At 36.8% G+C, this 21,322-nt stretch overlaps 1 pseudogene; it reads right to left on the bottom strand.

The window, feature by feature from the left end:
- Positions 1 to 13,700: 13,700 nt before the first annotated feature.
- On the bottom strand, positions 13,701 to 13,772 carry LOC133807841 (small nucleolar RNA R71; annotated as a pseudogene).
- Between the last annotated feature and the right edge of the window lie 7,550 nt (positions 13,773 to 21,322).

Below are 21,322 nucleotides of genomic sequence, written 5' to 3'. Positions count from 1 at the left end.
TTACATGAATGGTACGCATGCATGAGTAGGGTTATTAATGCTAGACATGCTTAATATGATTTGGTAATGTGTTATTAACTGCTTATGAGCATGCTTAAGTTTTCTTGCTGAGCTTTGGCTCACAGGTGCTATGTGGTGCAGGTAAGGGGAAAAGGAAGCTAGACCATCCATGAGTTTGGAGAGCTTCAATGATGATGTGTACATATGCGGCTGCTCGACCACCACGACCGATGTTTCTCAGAATAACTAGGGTCAAACCCTATTTTGCCGCTTAGGTCGGCTGGTTGTAACTTTTCAATTGTAATTAACCTTTTTTAAATGCTATTTTGGGATCACATGCATGGAAGTAAACGTTTTAGTGAAACGATTATACCTTTTGACCAAAATATTTTAACCCTAAACCATTAATCATGTTTAGTTACACGATTTTGGCCAAATGATTCATTTAGACAGTCTGGTACTATTTAAAATACATAGTGTAACAGTCCTTGATTAGGAGGACGTTACAATATCCATCCTGGTAGAATGTTTGATAGTTGTTACTAGCTTCTTGGTCATTCCTTCGTCTATTTCTTCTTGGAGGATGACCATGATTGCATCTAGCACGTCGAGGGGGTTGGATTCGATTTTGACTAGCTGGTCGTTCATTCCTTGGTTGTCGGAACTACTAACCAGGTCCTGGATTTTGTGGTCCTCCCTTTGAGGTTGCATGCCTTGGTGGCTCATCAGCAGGCCTTCCTTCTCCAGACACTTGCTACTAAAGCCTTGACCTTGGTCACCATTAGGTAGAACATGCTCATCCTGATAGAGTTGACGTTATATTTCAGGCCTTTGAACTTCTGGATTTGCTTGGCCAGTATTCTCAGGTTGAGGATTTACTGGTCGAGGTCTTGCAGCTTAAGTCTATAGCAAGACATCTTCTAGCAACCTTGCTACTTCATTATTGCGTCGGTCAGCTTCCTCTTGTCGGGCCTCAAGGGCTCGTTTATATTGTTCTAACTAGGCTTGAAAATATTTTCTTCGTTTATTGAGGGCTCTGATATAGCCTCTTGAGCTGCTGCCTGACTCTCATCATGGTTACGAATTTTTCCTGCATCTGTCCCACGACCCCTTTCAGTTGTTCAAGGCCGGGGTGCAAATTTTCTCCTAAGTCCACATGTGGTTCATCATGCCCAAATGTTGCTGGTGGAGGCAGGATCTATGAGGAGGAATTTGATGAGTGGGGCGCAAATAAGGGATCTGACTGCTCGAGGGGCGATTAATCTATCCAGTAACAGGGTTTCCTTGTAGTTCTTGGCTTTGACTTCTAGTAGTGATAGCCATTGTTTCAAATGGATTTGGTAAGGTGGGATCTTGAGTTCAACTCTCAATGAAAGCACCAAAATTTTGACCAACATTTTGGTCAACGACATTGAGTCAATTTATACGACGGAATAAGAACTAAACGAACTGAAATCAAGTAAACGACACAAAGAATTTTATAGTGGTTCAGCCCCAAGAATTGGTAATAACGTACGTCCACTTGCACTTGTATTTATTAATGAAGTCTCAATCTTAAGATCAAGAAGAAACAAGGTTCAACTAAGTTTCTTAAGCTGAGAAAAGAATACAATTAGAAGGGCTTTGTATGTAAAGTGCGTATAAAAGAAATCTCTAGCCCTTTCTCCTGTAATTTTCACTTAGGATTAATGATTGAATGAACTTCCTATTTATAGAGAGTCTCAGTGGGCTATGTGCCTTACAAATGAATCTAGGCCTTACACGTGTAGGTGTGGGATCAGTAGATTCAGTTACAAATTCAAATAACACGAGTATAATACAATTTAAATATTAGTTACATAAATATCTTGAGATATTCGTTGGTATCTCGTGAAATCCGGATCTTTGGGTAAAAGTGTTCTGCTCATCGAGCAGGTCTTGCACTTCGATCAGCTTCATGGAATGGTACTAGCCTGCTTCATTATCGAGCATGCTACTTGAACTTTGCTGAATAAGCTTTATATTCTGATGTAGTCCTCTCGAGCTGCTACTCCTTTCAACCAGCTTTCTGAATTTAATGTGGTGTAATGTCATGTGTCTCTTTCTTAGATGCCATGTGATAACTCTAGGAATTAGAATTATTTTTATGCTTTTAAACTTATATTTTTATCAAGGTAGAGTGATTTGTGATGTTTTGTAGTAGATTTATTGTGTTTTTTTATTAAATATTAATTCAAGTATGATAATATTAAATAGTATAGTAATGCTGGAAAAATCTCTAAAATATGTTGGTTTATTATCTTGATAGGTGGTCTTTGAGTTTGGAGAAATTTGAGAAAGAATTGAAGTGTGAAGTGGAATCAGAATTTGAGGAATGTTGTGCCATTGCTGCAGCATCGCATCCTGACAGCTACTCTATTTTGAGGGTCCACGTGTGAAGCTTCTATTTTTGGTCTCTAAGTTTTTTTTTTATTATTAACTTAATTAAGTTGAAATTAATTGATAAAAGAATATTTGGGCTTTAGTTGTACCTTGGTCCATTTGTGGTAAAGAGGACAAAAGAAATTAAAAGAAAGGAAAAGTAATTGGGAGGCCCACGTGACTTAAGGAGGGGGGCTGACCTAAATGGAGGAGGAGTCTTCTTCTATTTGGTGATATACATGACTGGCAGAGAAGGAACAAAAGACCCAGTCGCCTGGTGCATTGAAGATAACCATTTTTGGCAGCCATTAAGGTGAAGGGAAAAAAAAAAAGAGGAAGGAGAAAAAGAAGGAAAAGCAAGAAGACAAAATCACTTAAGACATCAATTTGGCTTGAACCTCTCACCTTTATTTCTATTTTCTTTTAATTTATTCTCTAAAATTCAGATTATGGATTGTTATTATTTGGGTGTTTTTGAGATTATGAGTATGAGCTAAACTCTAAATATCTATGATAATTGGAACCCTAATATGTGATTGTCTTGACACTTTATTATTAATGCTAATGCAATATGAGGTTTATTCATTCAAATATTTATCATGATTAATGCTTGCTATTGATTGATCACCTTTAGTAGGTAATTGGGTTAATTTTTAATTCTCAAAAGGTTAAAATTAATTGACACACAATTTGAATGATGCATGCTTGAACTCTTTGATTTCAATATTTTAGTGTTATAGACATATATTATTACCATGCACAGTCTTATGGTATTGATGCTAGAATTAAATATTTGAAATTGAATTAGCATAGACATATGTGATTTAATTAAAAGATTAGAATCATAGTTCTTTGATGAAAGCCTATGAAAATTAATCAAAATTCTGAACTACTAAACCACAAGTTGTTGCATCATCAATCCAGCATCACTGTCAGAGTTGCATATTAGGAGGATAATTATTTTAGTTGCCATCATACCGTTTGTCACTCCTTAAATCAATTTTCCTGAGTTGTTCTTTTATTTTTCTGCATTTGATTGGTATTTAATTACTTGATTCTTAGACCACAATCTTTTTAATTAATCTTAGTGCTTTTAAATCCTTTTGTTAGAACTTAGTTCACAATTAAAACTTAAGAAAACAGTCCTTGTGGATATGATATCTGGTACTTGTTACTATATTACTTGTTGTTGATAGTGTACACTTGCACTTAGCTTTATTTTTTGCAACAAGCTTTTGGTGCCGTTGTCATGGACTGTTTAAAGTCATTTATTGTGAAATTTAGTATATTGCAATTTGGTTAAAATAAAAATTGTGCTAACTTGGGTAATTCTCGTGCAATTTCAGGTTTACACAGTGTATGAACGCGAATAAAGACCCTGAGCTAATTCCCATTGATCCATAAATAGAGCGTACATTTAGAAGATGGCGAAGGATACAAAAATAAAAAAGGGAAGTAGTAGTGACGAATGCTGAGCAGGGAGCTCAACAAGGAGCAGCTCAAAGGGCAGCAAATCAAGCAGGAGCTGCTAAAGAGAGAGTAGTTCAAGGGGGAGTAGCTGCCAATAAAGGGCAAAATGCAGTGTAGAGTCCCAGAACTTTACTTAGCTAGTTAGATAGTACTGTGGATTTTGGTTCAAGCCGGGACTTAGTTGAACACTCGTAGCAACACTTATAGATTTTATAAGTTTAACCTATAGTTTAAGAATATTAATTACAACATAAGGTTTGATTAATATAGCTGATTATAAAGATGTCATTTATTATACTATAAGGTTTAGATAAGATTAATAAGAACATGACACTTGTCGTGTGCAGGTTTATTTAAGGATTTAACTATAGTTTAAATAGAAAGAAAGTTCAAGAAAGCTCTAGAATCTTCCAAGACCATTAAGAGCATGACATTTGTCACAACCTTGTTTATTTGAGGATTTAAGTATTTTTAAGTGGATAATTCAGAAATAGAGGTTTCTAGAAGCTCTAGACCCTTCCAGAACCTGCTGGAATCTCGTATTACTCAGTCAAACCTATTTTATCATTTCAAATTAAGCTGATAATGTGCAATTACGTGTTTAATATATTCACGTATGCCGATATATCGCAGCCTAGGAGCCGATATATCGCCACACGGGGAATACGAAAAACATGTGAACGTGCACAAACGAATCGACGAACCCTCGGGATATAAGCCCAGGTGATATATCATCTACAATGGGCGATATATTGGCTCTAGGGTTATATTTTAAAATGTTTTTTAAACCGAGCTCAATTCAACACTTAACCTCTTGACAAGTCTCTAAACGTTTTGACCGAGTCTTAAGCCTCTGTTGACTGAATATTCAAATATTTTTCAATTAATACTCATTATTTTTATTCAAGCTAAAAGGAGGTAGTTCACTCCTTGAACTCTATAAATAGGACCTAGTACCTAGCCATTTCTCTCATTCTTCAAGCTGTGTTCAGAGCCTTCAAGCTGCTAGGATTACTATAGAGTGATAAACACTTGGGTTGGGGTATAAGCTTTATCATTTTTAAGCTTATTCAACACTTGGGAAGTAAGATAATAGTGTGTTTTTCTATATCGAGGTGTAGTTCGGTTCTAGTACATCCAAAGGTATTCCTAATCTTATGTTCATTTCTGTATATTTCATTTGTTTCCTTTAGTTTTCTTTACTCAAATCCTAACTCATTGTTTCCATTCTTGATTAGGTATTTAAGTTCCTTGAACTTAAGGTTTCATTTCGGTAAGCTTTTTCTTGATGGTTTAGTTCATTTCTTTATCATCTCTTTCTTTTAGAAATACTCACCTTCTTATTATTGGTTTTAGGAGTGTTCCAAATCCCGTTCTTGTTCTCATATCCCGGTTTTGGTAAGGAAAATAGGATAGATTTTTATATGCTTATATGATATGTTATGATATCTTATGTTATGATTATCTTATGTTACATTATGTGTAGTATGTTTATAGACCTTGGGCATATGACTTGTATAGCTAACAAGCCCCAGTAAATTATGGGTGACTTGCTTGGCTAGCAAGCCCCACCAATCTATTGGGCATATGGCTTGTTTAGTTTACAAGCCCCAAGTGGTATAATGGCCATTGTAGTAGTATATGACATATGTTTATAGTATATGTTTATGATATAGTTTATGTGTATGTTTTATGTTATTAGTAGATTTTCCTTGCTGGGCATTAGGCTCATTCCTTTGTTTTATGTATGCAAGAAAATAGTTGTGGCGGTGGAAGGATTCTTGGCAGCTTGGGGTTGTGTATTGAGGAATAATGGATTCGATGGACTGCGTGAACGATTCGAGGACGAAGTTATTTTTAGTCTTTTTATTATGTTTCTATGTATTTTTCGCACTTTGTTTTGTAAACAATTTCATTAAGTTTAAAGTTATGTTTTATTTTTAAACAATGAGATCCCATACCATTTAATTATGTATTTCAACATTTGTTTTAGAGTTTTTAATAAAGTTGTGAAGGTTTCTTATGTATGTTTTCCCGGAAATAGTGTCTATGTACAATAGTTTTAATGGTCCAAAGTCTTAGAATTAGTTGGGTCATTATAGTTGGTATCAGAGCAACGGTTCATCCGCATGAAGTTCTCCTTGATACACACGCTCGAGCTCCGAATCTAACCGCCAATGTAAGTTTTTATGTGGTAGTTATTATGTTTATGTGTTTAGCTAACATTTTAGTCTTATGTTTTCAGTTAAGAATGAATGGAGCATTAAATTATGAGGATATCCGAGCCATTAAGGCCTTGAAAAGTATTAGAGAACCAAGAAACACCGTAGGAGTGCTAAAAAGAATCACTCAGAGACTACTTTTATTCCACAGGGAGATAGGTCACCTCCAAGAAACTAAGCAAATCATGATGAGATCTACGGAGCAATATGTTTTAGTGATTAGACTTTTTAAAGATTATCCTACCGTAATTGCAGCCTTAGAAGACATATGGGAGACGATAGATGATGAAGATGAATTACTGGTAGATATGAGATATTATTTTCTCATACTTAGGTTCACCTCTAAGATGGAGTTCCAATTTACAAATGAGCAAAAACATAGAATTTTTACGAATCTTCCTCGAGGGAATTTTGAGGCTCAAGATAATGATGACTATGAGGAGATAGATGATGATATGTTAGATGAAGGATCGGATGTAGAAGATCCCGATTTTTATATTAGATTAGTTTCTTTATTTTAATTATTATTTTGTTTTTATGATTGTACTTAGTGAAAACTGTTTTTCCAAATAAATATTAATGTTATTTTGATGACATGTATGAGTTTGATTTTTCTTTTGCAATCATAATTAATAATAAATTTAATAAATAATGACTAAGTTCAGTGAGGGTGGATACAAGTCAATGGATCGGGTTCCATATTGAGAGTTAGGGGGCCATAGTAGTGGGAACGATTTTACTGATCACAGCCCTCCCTCAATATGGTTAACTTTGGAATAATGATGAGTTTCGAGCCTAAGAATTAAGTCATATAGGAAGATTAGAAACAGACTTAGAAAATAATAAAGATGGCTTATTTTCTAAGTATAGAAACCCACTCTAATAATAAATAAGGCTTACATAATTTTTCATAGAAATCATAATTAATAGGTCTGAGTTATGTTTGCTTAGATTAAGTTTTTGTCTTAGAACCTATTAGGGTAAGTTCTAACATGTTTTTTCACAACTGTTAGAACTCCGCTAAAGATGTCGCTTAGAAGGTATGCTCGCACAAATGCCAATGCCTCCAACGCTGCTCCTGAGAGCAATGAAGCCCCTCCAGTTCGTAGAAGGGGAGTATGTGCTACTGCCAACCGCAATGCGCCGCCGCCGCCGGTTGACAACACTGCAGAAATTGCCAGACTACGATAGCAAGTTGAGGAATTACTGCAGCAATAACGACAACAGGCTCAACCTCAGACTCAGCCTCTGCCTCCGCCGCAACCACAGCCATAGCAAATGGCTCAAGCAACCCAACAAGTTGGTCCATATGGGGGATGGCCAATGGCGAACTATGCGCCATACCCAGCTCAACACATGGAGCCAATTTATGAGCAGTTTCGTAAGCAACACGCTTCAAACTTTGAAGGGACAACAGACCCCTTCGAGGTGGAAGAATGGCTCAAAAATGTGGAGCCAATCCTGATGCACATGAATCTCGGCAATGCGGACCGCATATCCTGCGTTTCGTCTCTCCTCAAGAAAGATGCTAGAATATGGTGGGACTTAGTTCAGCAGACTCACGATGTCGCCACAATGACTTGGAACAGATTTGTGGAGGTGTTCCACAAAAAGTACTACAATTCGGCAGTCATCTCTTCAAGAGTCGAGGAGTTCGCTGGTCTAAAGCAAGAGAGTTTATCAGTGGCAGAATATGCTCGGAAGTTCGACCGATTGGCCAAGTTTGCACCGGAAATGGTTCCACTCACTTTCTGAGGGTGACCTAGTTTGTAAAGGACTTCGACCGAAGATTGAGCTAGGGGTTAAGCTAGCAAATCCAAGAAATACTACCTATGCCGATGTTCTAGAAGCGACAATAGAAGTAGAAAGGCTTCAAGCTAATGCTAGTAAAGAGGAGGCCAGTAAGCCTAAGCCTAAACAGTCAAGTCAACCTCAGAACGGTCGGAACAACACACCACAACAACAGAAATCATTACAACAACAATAACGGTCAGAAAAGGAGGCATCCTGACAATAAGCAGTCTGATAGAGTTAAAAGGGCACGGAAAAATAATGGAATTAATAGGTCGGGTTATGTAGAATACCAACAATGTGTTAAGTTCCAAAAGAAACATCATGGTGAATGTCATGCCAACACCAAGGGATGCTTCAATTGTGGTCAGGAAGGACACCGGAAGAGAGAATGTCCCCACCTCAAGCCAGAAGGGAAAAAGGAAGACAAGATGGTTCCTGCCAGGGTTTTTGCCTTAACCCAAGGAAAAGCTGATGCTAGCAATAAAGTGGTCACATGTCAGGTTTTTATCCTCAATAATGTATGTTCTGTATTATTTGATTCGGGAGCCACTCATTCGTATATCTCGTTAGGAATGATAGAAAAACTAGACAAACCTTGTGAAAGATTTAGAACTAGGTTTGTAACAGAGTTGCCTTCGGGCAAAGTAGTTCTATCATCACGGATAGTATGAGGCGTACCGATCAAGATTGAGGACGTAGAATTAGAAGGAGATCTGATATAACTGGAGATCAAAGACTTCGAAGTGATACTAGGCATGGACTGGCTAGCAAGGCATGGCGCAACCATCGACTACAAACACAAGAAAGTGACGTTCGAGACTCTTGACGGCCAGAGACTGTGCTTCATGGGATAAGTTTCAGGACTACGCACACTGCTAATATCATCTCTCAAAGCTCAAAGGATGATAGAAAAAGGATGTCAAGCATTCTTAGCCAGCGTCACAGATGTGATAAAGGAAACACCACTAAAGGTTGGAGACGTTCACATTGTAAAATAATTCCCAGAAGTATTTCCCGACGGCTTACCAGGGTTGCCGCCAACTCGAGAAATTGACTTCACAATCGAATTAGTACCGGGCACCGAGCCTATCTCAAGGGACCATACCGAATGGCACCTACCGAACTCAAGGAGTTAAAGACACAGCTACAAGAACTCCTAGACTTGGGTTTCATTAGATCGAGCCATTGGCCATGGGGAGCACCGGTTCTATTTGTGAAGAAGAAGGACGAAAGCATGCGAATGTGCATAGATTACCGCGAGCTGAATAAGGTGATGATTAAGAATAAGTACCCGCTACCCCGGATTGATGACTTATTTGATCAACTCTGAGGAGCGACCGTGTTCTCAAAGATTGATTTACTGTCTGGGTATCATCAGCTCAAGGTACGGAAAGAAGATATCCCTAAGACAACTTTTAGAACTCGTTATGGGCATTACGAGTTTTTAGTTATGTCTTTCGGTCTTACCAACGCTCCAGCTGCATTTATGGATTTAATGAATAGGGTCTTTAAGGACTACTTGGATAAATTCATCGTAGTGTTCATCGGCGACATCTTAGTATACTCAAAGGACGAAGTCGAGCACGAGGAACATTTAAGGTTGGTCTTGTTATGACTAAGGGAGCATAAACTTTATGCCAAGTTCTAGAAGTGCAAGTTTTGGCTTTCGCAAGTAGCATTCCTCGAGCACATTATATCCAAGGACGGAGTTGCAGTAGACCCATCGAAGGTAGAGGCTGTGAAGGATTGGCCAAGACCAAAGAACGCATCAAAGGTAAGGAGCTTTCTCGGATTAGCAGGTTATTATCGAAGGTTTGTAGAGGGCTTTTCTAAGATAGCTACTTCGCTCACCAACCTGACCTGGAAATAGCAAAGATTCAACTGGACTGATAAATGTGAAGAGAGCTTCCAGTTGCTTAAGATAAGCTGTGCTCAGCACCAGTACTCTGTGTACTGACACCCAACGACAAGTTTATAGTCTACTGTGATGCGTCGAAACAAGGATTGGGTTGTGTGCTGATGCAGAATGACAAGGTGATAGCCTACGCCTCAAGGCAGCTGAAGGAGTACGAGCAACGCTATCCAACTCACGATATGGAGTTGGCAGCGGTGGTCTTTGCATTGAAAATATGGCGCCATTATCTTTATAGAGAACGGTGTGAGATTTATACGGTCCACAAAAGTTTAAAGTACTTCTTCACTCAGAAGGAGCTTAACATGAGGCAATGTAGGTGGTTAGAATTAGTGAAGGACTATGACTATGAAATCCTATACCACCTGGGAAAGGCAAACGTAGTTGCTGATGTGCTAAGTAGGAAGAGTTATGGAAATATAGCAACATTAGCCGGAATATAAAAGCCGCTGCAACAGGAGCTGATCAGTGCCGGAATAGAAGTAGTCATCGGTAAGCTGGCTAACTTTTCTATCTAGTCAAGTATGTTAGAAGAAATATGGATTGGGCAAGAGCATGATGACACATTAGTAGCACATATGGATGCAGTTTAAGAAGGTAAGGCCACAGATTTCTCAATATCAGGTCAAGGGTTATTAAGATATAAGGATCGGGTTTGCGTGCTAAATGATCAAAGGATTAAGATGAAGATCTTAGAAGAAGCACACAGTACCCCATACTCAATTCACCCAGGGTCAACCAAGATGACTCATGACATCAAGGCAATATATTGGTGGCCAGGAATGAAGAAGGATATAGCAGAATTTGTGTTTAAATGTTTAGTATGCCAACAAGTGAAAGCAGAACATCAGTGACCTGCAGGCTTATTGCAACCACTTAGCATTCCATAATGGAAATGGGATGACATAGCAATGGATTTCGTGACGGGTTTGCCACGAACAAGTAAGCAGCATGATTCAGCTTGGGTAGTAATAGATAGACTAACCAAGTCAGCTCATTTCCTACCTGTTAAGACTTCATACATAGCGGATCAATATGCAGACATTTATGTCCAAGAGATAGTACGGTTGCATGGAATCCCTAAGACAATAGTGTCCACTAGAGGATCGGTGTTTACATCGAGATTTTGGGGGAGTTTGCAGTGAGCCATGGGTACTAAGTTAAGTCTTAGTACAACATTTCATCCTCAGACAGACGGTCAGTCCGAGCGTACCATATAGATTTTAGAAGATATGTTGCACGCTTGTGTACTTGATTTCGAAGGATCATGGAATAAGTATTTGCCACTGATAGAATTCTCCTACAACAATAGCTACCAGTCAACGATCGGGATGGCACCTTATGAGCTACTTTATGGAAGAAGGTGTCGATCGCCATTACATTGGGAGGAGGTTGGAGAAAGGCAGCTTCTTGGTCCCGAAGCTGTTAGAAAAGCTGAGGAAGCGGTAGCGCTGATTAGAAAGCGCATGCTCGCTGCTCAAAGCCGTCAGAAAAGTTATGCGGATGCCAAGTGGCAGGATGTGGAATTCAAAATCGGAGATCAAGTCTTCCTAAAGATATCTCCTATGAAAGGTGTGAAGCGGTTTGGGAAGAAAGGCAAGCTTAGTCCCCAGTTTATAGGTCCTTTTGAAATATTGGACAAGGTGGGAGTAGTTGCATATAGATTAGCCCTACCGCCAACTTTAGCAGATAGCCACAATGTGTTCCACATCTCAATGATGCGTAAGTATGTGTCAGACTCATCTCATGTTCTCAAGTACGATACGATAATACTCCAAAAAGACTTGAGTTACCAGGAACGACCAGTTAGCATCCTAGATAGAGGGATGAAGCAGTTACGGTCCAAAAGTATTCCGATAGTCAAAGTCCCATGGAGTAATAGTTCTGAACGGGAGGCAACGTGGGAGTTGGAGGAGGACATGCAAGCCCGGTACCTGGAATTGTTTGGTAAGTAAATTTCGGGGATGAAATTCTTTGTAGTAGGGGAGAATTGTAGAGTCCCAGAACTTTACTTAGCTAGTTAGATAGTAGTTAGTAGTGATAGTGGTAGTGGTAGTCGTAGTGGTAGTAGTAGTAATAGTAGTAGTAGTAGTAGTAGTGGTAGTAGTAGTAGTAGTAGTAGTAGTGTGGATTTTGGTTCAAGTCGGGACACACTTGTAGCAACACTTATAGATTTTATAAGTTTAACCTATAGTTTAAGAATATTAATTATAACATAAGGTTTGATTAATATAGCTGGTTATAAAGATGTCATTTATTATACTATAAGGTTTAGATAAGATTAATAAGAACATGACACTTGCCGTGTGTAGGTTTATTTAAGGATTTAACTATAGTTTAAATAGAAAGAAAGTTCAAGAAAGTTCTAGAATCTTCCAAGACCATTAAGAGCGTGACATTTATGACAACCTTGTTTATTTGAGGATTTAAGTATTTTTAAGTGGATAATTCAGAAATAGAGGTTTCTAGAAGCTCTAGACCCTTCCAGAACCTGTTGGAATCTCTTATTACTCAGTCAAACCTGTTTTATCATTTCAAATTAAGCTGATAATGTGCAATCACGTGTTTACTATATTCACGTATGCCGATATATCGCAGCCTAGGAGCCGATATATCGCCACACAGGGAATACGAAAAACACGTGAACTTCGCACAAATGCATCGACAAACCCTCGGGATATAAACCTAGGCGATATATCGCCTATAATGGGCAATATATCGACTCTAGGGTTATATTTTAAAATGTTTTTTAAACCGAGCTCAATTCAACACTTAACCTCTTGAAAAGTCTCTTAACGTTTTGACTAAGTCTTAAGCCTCTATTGAACGAATATTAAAATATTTTTCAATTAATACTCATTATTTTTATTCAAGCTAAAAGGAGGTAGTTCACTCTCTGAACTCTTTAAATAGGATCTAGTACCCAGCCATTTCTCTCATTCTTCAAGCTGTGTTCAGAGCCTTCAAGCTGCTAGGATTACTATAGAGTGATAAACACTTGGGTTGGGGTATAAGCTTTATCATTTTTAAGCTTATTCAACACTTGGGAAGTAAGATAATAGTGTGTTTTTCTATATCGAGGTGTAGTTCGGTTCTAGTACATCCATAGGTATTCCTAATCTTAAGTTCATTTCTGTATATTTCATTAGTTTCCTTTAGTTTTCTTTACTCAAATCCTAACTCGTTGTTTCCATTCTTGGTTTGGTATTTAAGTTCCTTGAACTTAAGGTTTCGTTTCGGTAAGCTTCTTCTTGATGGTTTAGTTCATTTATTTATCATCTCTTTCTTTTAGAATTACTCACCTTCTTATTATTGGTTTTAGGAGTGTTCCAAATCTCGTCCTTGTTCTCATATCCCGATTTTGGAAAGGAAAATAGGATAGATTTTAATATGCTTATATGATATGTTATGCTATCTTATGTTATGATTATCTTATGTTATGTTATCTTATGTTACATTATGTGTAGTATGTTTATAGACCTTGGGCATATGACTTGTATAGCTAACAAGTCCCAGTAAATTATGGGCATATGACTTGCTTGGCTAGAAAGCCCCACCAATCTATTGGGCATATGGCTTGTTTAGTTTACAAGCCCTAAGTAGTATAATGGCCATTGTAGTAGTATATGACATATGTTTATAGTATATGTTTATGATATAGTTTATGTGTATGTTTTATGTTATTAGTAGATTTTCCTTGTTGGGCATTAGGTTTATTCCTTTGTTTTATGTATGCAGGAAAATAGTTATGGCGGAGGAAGGATTCTTGGTGGCTTGGGGTTGTGTATTAAGGAAGAATGGATTCGATGGACTGCGTGAACGATTCGAGGACGAAGTTATTTTCAGTCTTTTTATTATGTTTCTATGTATTTTCCGCACTTTGTTTTGTAAACAATTTCATTAAGTTTAAAGTCTTTATATGAAGCATGGGAGCGGTTCAAAGAGTTACTAAGAAAATGCCCTCATCATGGCATCCTTCATTGCATCCAAATGGAGACCTTCTATAATGGTCTAAATGCTCATACAAGAATGGTGGTTGACACTTCGGCAAATGGGGCACTTTTGTCCAAGTCATACAATGAAGCTTATGAAATTCTAGAGAGGATCTCCAACAATAACTATCAATGGCCAACTACTAGAGCACCTACGGGGAGGAAAGTGGCCGGTGTTCATGAAGTTGATGCACTGACTTCATTGGTGGACCAAGTTTCTTCTATGTCGAATATTCTTAAGAATATGAGCATGGGTATGAGTCCACAATTGGGTCAACAAAGGGGGCAGCTTGTAGAAGTTTCTTGTGTGTATTGTGGAGATGGTCACACCTTTGACAATTGTCTCTCTAATCCTGTATCAGTGTGTTACATGGGAAATTATAATAGAAGTGGTCTTAATTGAAATTCTTACAATCAAACATGGTTGCAACACCCTAATTTCTCATGGAGCAATCAAGGGGTTTGTCTTAACACTTCATCTATGCCTCCTAGGCCTACTTATCCACCTAGTTTTTCTCAACAACAAATCCCTATGTCACAAGCATCCCCACCTAGTCCATTGGAGAATATGTTAAAGGATTATATGGAAAAAACAGATGCAATGATCCAAAGTCAAGCAACATCTATGAGAATCTTGGAGATTCAAGTTGGACAACTTGCTAATGAGATGCGAAGTCGACCCCAAGGTTCATTGCCAAGTGACACCATAAATCCAAGATGAGAAGGTAAAGAGGAGTGCAAAGCAATCAATTTGAGAAGTGGTAAGGAGTTGAAGAATAACAAGACAAACTCTGGGCACGAGGGTGAGCCCTCTTCAATCCAAATAAATAAGGAAATTCAAAAAGATGTTGAAATTCCTAGTCTACAAAAATCTGCCTCTGCCCAGAATGTTGCACGAATGTCGCAGCATAGTCGCCCAGACAACTAAATTTCAAAGCTGCCACCTCCATTTCCCCAACGGTTTGAGAAGCAAAAGCAAGATGCTCAATTCAAGAAATTTATAGATGTTTTAAAGCAGTTGTGTATTAACATCCCACTTATGGAAGCCCTTGAACAAATGCCCAACTATGCAAAATTTTTGAAAGATATTCTTACAAAGAAGAGAAGGTTGGGGGAGTTTGAAACTGTAGCTCTAACCAAGGAGTGTAGCTCATTCTTGCAGAACAAGTAGCCTCCTAAAATGAAAGATCTAGGAATTTTCACCATTCCATGTACTATTGGAGATTCTTATTGTGGAATGGCTTTGTGTGATTTGGGTGCTAGCATAAACTTGATGCCAATATCTGTGTTCAAGTGGTTAGGGATTGGAGAGGTTAGACCTAGAACAGTTACTCTTCAACTAGCAAATAGATCCCTCGCTCACCCTGATGGAAAAATTGAAGAAGTGTTGGTAAGAGTTGACAAATTCATTTTCCCCACTGACTTTATTGTTCTAGACTATGAGGTGGATATAGAGGTGCCTATTATTTTGGGGAGGTCATTTCTTGCTACAGGTATAACTGTTATATTATTTTATAATATAATGTAATATTAAATTATAATATAATGTTTTAGATTAAATAAATGTGACAAAGTGTGTCACATATTGTAACATATAATAGAGAGTTACAACATTTAGATATATGAGATATATCCAAATGATGTAACATATTTGGTGTTACAAATTTGTAACTTCCAAATATTACCCTTTATTGTGTAAAATTGTTTTTACACAATATTGAGATGAATTTCATAAAGCCATATGTGATATGGCTGTTAGAGATATGATTTTAACCCCAATAATGTGTTTTGGGAGTTACAAAATCATTTGGGAGGGTTTGGAACCGTTTGGAAAAACAGCACATTTTTAAGTGCTGAAATTGGTCGGTGGCCACGGCCATTGAATGTTGGTGGTTGTGGCCTGTGGGACAGAGACTAGTGGCCGCGACCACTAATGTCTCTGGCCGCGGCCACAGGCCAAAAACTGACCAATTTTTCAGTTTTTTCAATCTTTGTTGAACGGCTCAAAAAACCTAAATAACTCCCAAATCTCCTTTTTAATTCCATATTAATCCAATTAAACATTGTTAACAACCATGGGGGTTGATGGAATTTGAAATTCAAAGGGTGTCTCTAAACTCTATAAATAGGAGCCTATAGCTCACTTGTAAGACAACAATTTTTCTATCCATTAGAGCACTTGGCTAGAAACACCTTGAGGCTTGATAATTCCATAAAGCTTTTCCAATATCTGAGAGAGATCCCTTAGTGCTTGAGTTAGGGGAAATAAGCTTTTGGACAAAGGTTTTAAACCTTGTTCAAGTTGGTGATCCCCAACCCTCTTCACTTAGGTTGTGTAAGTGAGAGTTTCTTGTAATTCTGTTCTTCTTTCTATTGTATTGTTTTCTTCTTATTCTCTTGTTCCTATTACTTGTATTTCTTGTTCAAGAGTTGTAATCTTTTCTTTTCTTTTGTTTCAAACACTTTACTTTATTTGTAACCTTCTGCTTAGAGTTGTATTTTACTATTCTCTTCTTCTTCATCATCTTCTTCATTTCCTTTGTTTATTTGTAATTTTCAGTTATAGAGTTGTAACTCCTTTTAATCAATCATTATTATTTGTAATATATTGCATAGAGTTATAATTTCTTACTATTTCCATTGAAGCAAATTTATATTTTCCTAACAATAACTTTGATCGACATGGAAAAAGGGGAGCTCACAATGCGAGCTCAAAATGAGCAAGTAACGTTCAAGGTATTCAATCCTATACGTTCTCCAGATGAGTTGGGGGAGTGTTTGGTCATTCATGTCATGGAATCTACTATGGAGGAAGAGGTACCCACAAGGTATAACAAGAAAGTGAGGATGAGGCTCCCTCCTGAAGAATTTGAGAGCAACAATGAGCTAGGGGCAAGTATAAAGAAGGCACCGTCTCATTTGCAAGAGCCACATAGCAAGAAGAAAAAGAAAAAGAAGTGTGGTAGGAAAGCTCATTCCCAAAGGTTCAAAGTGGGGCAACGGGTGTGTTTCTCTAATCATCAGATGAAAGGAAACTCCAAACATCTAAAATCAAGCTTCTCCGATTCATTCTCTGTAATCAAAGTCTATCCTTGAGGTGCCTTGGATTTGCATGATGAGAATTCAGGAAGAAAGTTTAAGGTGAATGGGAAAGAATATAAGTTTGGGGGTAACAAGGTTAAGCAACACAAGACCTCGACCACCTCACTTAATCTTTGAAAAGTCATGTGTTGAGCTGTTGTGCTTGACGTTAAAGATATAATTGGAGAGCAGCAAATTTATTATATATATAGTATATATAATATTTTGTTTTTGTTCGTATTTTTCACCTCCCTCCTTCATTGTCTATGTTATGGAATTGAATGAGTTAATGTTATGGGTCAATTAAAGCAATTTTGGGCAGGTTTCAAGTCCAGCCGTGGGTGTATTTATGGCTGGTTTCCTGATAATTTGAATTCTGGAAAGTCTGGGAGTGATGTTGTGGCTATGCTGTTAGGCTCTTTATTAATGCCGCAGCATTGAAACTGGGCGGAAAAAAAATTGGAGCACAATCAGAGAGTTATCCGCGAGAGCGGGGGTTTCAACCGTTCAGTAGCCACCAGTGATGTAGAGGGAGTTTTTCTTTGCCTTTTGTCTTGTTTATTTTATATTCTTTTGATTTGATGATGCTTTATTTCTAGTTTCTTTCTTAATTCTTGTGGTTATTATTGTGTGTTGTGTAGCAATGAGGACATTGCTCTCTCTGAAGTTTGGGGGGTGTTGTTTTTATTTGCTATTGTGTCGTCTTACTTTCTTGCAACTTCTTGTCTTAAGTTTTATATGTTGCTTAGGGTTGTTTTATGTCGAATCTAGAGTCTATGTTGTATTGGAATCAATTTTTGTAATGGTTTTGTTTAAGTGTGGGGTGGCTCGATGATAAAATTTCAGAAAAACAAAATTGCAATATTGGTTAACTCTTGTGTATTAGTGAGCCTTTAGTACTTAAAGTTTTTGGTGCTAATTCAACCATAGTGAGATTGTGTCCCAATTGAGTGTGCATAGTTTGACCATGAATCTCTCACCCTAGATTAAACTAAGTATTCATGAAGGTTTACGTTTTTAGAATTGGCTTGATAATTCCCTTGAGGCGAAATCCTAGGAGGCTTAGTAATTTAGAGAGGATTTAGGCAATTTTCTTGGATCGTTTAAGCTCTTCATGCCTACCGTGTAATTACTATCCCTAGTGACCCAACTTTGAGCTTATTGGCCTTTTTTTTTTTTCATATAACCTTAACTTGATAGCTAATCCCATTTTGAATATCCAATTTTTATTTCTCGCCAAACCTTAAGCTTAGTTTGTCTTGGATATTATGTGAGATAAGTTTTTTTTGTGGGGGGGGGGGGAGTGAAGAAATAATATCTTGGTTCTTGGGGTGCTCATAATTCGTTAATTAATACACTTATATACTCAAATTTGTTAATTGTGTTTAGGTCTTAATATCTTCAATTTTTCTATTTTAAGTATATTACTTTTTAGTTTTCTTGTTTTAATATTATTAAAAAAACAAAAAAAAAAAAGAGAAGAAAATATATATATATAGAGAAAAAAATCAGAAAAATATGAAAAAAAAATTAGAAAATTCAAAAAAGAAAAGAAAAGAAATATGTGTTTATATTTAGCAGTGTCAATAGATAAGTTGTTTGTAGTTGCTTGTAACCATATTTGAGCATATAAGTGTAGTATTCATAGAAAGAGGGAATTGAGGACTATTGAGTGAGTTGAGGGGATTGAGTTCACTTGTAATGGGTAGAGGATATGAATTCATTAGATCCAAGGCAAGCTAGGTTTTAAGGTTTTTGCCTACAAATTCCATCTTACTCCATACCTTTAGCCTAGCCTACATTACAACCATGTAAATACCTATTGATCTAAATCACTTTGCCAACTACATTAGTGGAGAGGGGTTATTGAATTCAACATATGAAAGCATAGATTAAACCTTAGGATTGTTGCTTAGTTCAATCTAGGGAAGATGGATTGATTGGGAAGAACTAATTATGCACTAATTTGGGAGTACATTGAAAACTTGGCTGGGTTAGCATCTTAATACTTGAGAAATTTGGCTTGCATATACACTTGAGTTATCAATTGATTCTTTGATTTGAGAGCATTATCCCCACTTATTTATGACCATTTTCAAATTGATTTCGAGCATCTTGTTTTGTTTTCTTTTGTTTTGTTGCGTCTTTTGTGTTTTTTGTGTGTTGTGTGTTGTTAGGTAGTAGAGTCATCACCCGGGACGAGCAATGAGATAAGTTTGGGGGTGTGATAACTCTAGGAATTAGAGTTATTTTTATGCTTTTAAACTTATATGTTTATCAAGGTAGAGTGATTTGTGATGTTTTGTAGTAGTTTTATTGTGTTTTTTTATTAAATATTAATTAAAGTAAGATAATATTAAATAGTATAGTAATGCTGGGAAAATCTCTAAAAAAATGTTGGTTTATTATCTTGATAGGTGGTCTTCGAGTTTGGAGCATTTTGAGAAAGAATTGAAGTGTGAAGTGGAATCAGAATTTGAGGAATGCTGTGGCATTGCTGCAGCATCGCATTCTGACAGCTACTCTATTTTGAGGGTCCACGTGTAAAGCTTTTATTTTTGGTCTCTAACTTATTTTTTTATTATTAACTTAATTGAGCTGAAATTAATTGATAAAAGAATATTTGGGCTTTAGTTGTACCTTGGTCCATTTGTGGTAAAGAGGACAAAAGAAATTAAAAGAAAGGAAAAGTAATTGGGAGGCCCATGTGACTTATGGAGGGGGCTGACCTAAATGGAAGAGGAGTCTTCTTCTATTGGGTGATATACACGACTGGCAGAGAAGGAACAACAGACCCAACCGCCTGGTGCATTGAAGATACCCATTTTTGGCAGCCATTAAGGTGAAGGAAAAAAAAGAGAGAGGAATGAGAAAAAGAAAGAAAAGCAATAAGACAAAGCCACTTGAGACATCAATTTGGCTTGAACTTCTCACCTTTATTTCTATTTTCTTTTAATTTATTCTCTAAAATTCAGATTATGGATTGTTATTATTTGAATGTTTTTGAGATTATGAGTATGAGATAAACTTTAAATATCTAGGATAATTGGAACCCTAACATGTGATTGTCTTGACACTTTATTATTAATGCTAATGCAGTATGAGGTTTATTCATTCAAATATTTATCATGGTTAATGCTTGTTATTGATTGATCACCTTTAGTAGGTAATTGGGTTAATTTTTAATTCTCAAAAGGTTGAAATTAATTGACGCACAATTTGAATGATGCATGCTTGAACTCTTTGATTTCAATATTGTAGTGATATAGACATATATTATTACCATTCATAGTCTTATGGAATTGATGCTAGAATTAAATCTTTGAAATTGAATTAGCATAGACATATGTGATTTAATTAAAAGATTAGAATCATAGTTCTTTGACGAAAGCCTATGAAAATTAATTAAAATTCTAGACTACTAAACCACCAGTTGCTGCAGCATCAGTCCAGCATCACTGTCAGAGTTGCATATTAGGGGGATAATTATTCTAGTTGCCATCATACCATTTGTCGCTCCTTAAATCAATTTTCCCGAGTTGTTCTTTTATTTTTCTTCATTTAATTGGTATTTAATTACTTGGTTCTTAGACCACAATCTTTTTAATCAATCTTAGTGCTTTTAAATCATTTTGTTAGAACTTAGTTTCACAATTAAAACTTAAGAAAACAGTCCTTGTGGATACAATATCTGGCACTTGTTACTATATTACTTGTTGTTGACAGTGTACACTTGCACTTAGCTTTATTTTACGCAACACCATGTCATCAAGTCCAAAATTGGGTTAAACACTTGTAACTTCCCTAAAATTAAGGGAAGAATATTCTGTAAATTGGGTCTATAAATAGCCTGGATTTAGTCATTTATTTCCTACACACAAATTTGTACTCAAAGCTCTGTGAAATTGCTCTTAAAGCTTTAAACGCGAATTACTTATAGTAAAATTGACTCGTGGACGTAGGTAGATTTAACTACTGAACCACGTAAAAAATCTCAGCTCTTTCTTTCTTCATTTATTGTTTATAAGTGCTTAATCGCTCTTATTTAATTTTAGTTGACGAAAAACGTCGTCAACATAACTATATTAATGACAATGGTACCAACAAGAGAAGCAACTCCAATGCCTTCACCATCTCTGGTGACACACACTCCATTTCTGTTGTCTCCTCCCCTTCAGCCAGTTGAGAAGTCGCTTCAAAGTGGTGGAGAGCACTACCACTTCCATTCATAATTTATTGAAGACTATGGTGTAGGATCTCATTTATATAATTTATATGCATGTGCTTCATTGCACAAAATAACATACAATAAAAAACATAAATACATGCATAGATGTGATTTTCATACAGAGATTCGTAAATAGCACAATAGAGATTAGAGTAATTACAAACACGCAGTGGAACAATGACTCATTCCTTTGAATTCCTTAACCTTTTGTCCTGGTAGAATG

Source organism: Humulus lupulus, chromosome X (assembly GCF_963169125.1).
Source record: "Humulus lupulus chromosome X, drHumLupu1.1, whole genome shotgun sequence".
Lineage (NCBI taxonomy): Eukaryota > Viridiplantae > Streptophyta > Magnoliopsida > Rosales > Cannabaceae > Humulus > Humulus lupulus.
This window is presented reverse-complemented; position numbering and strand designations above follow the sequence as displayed.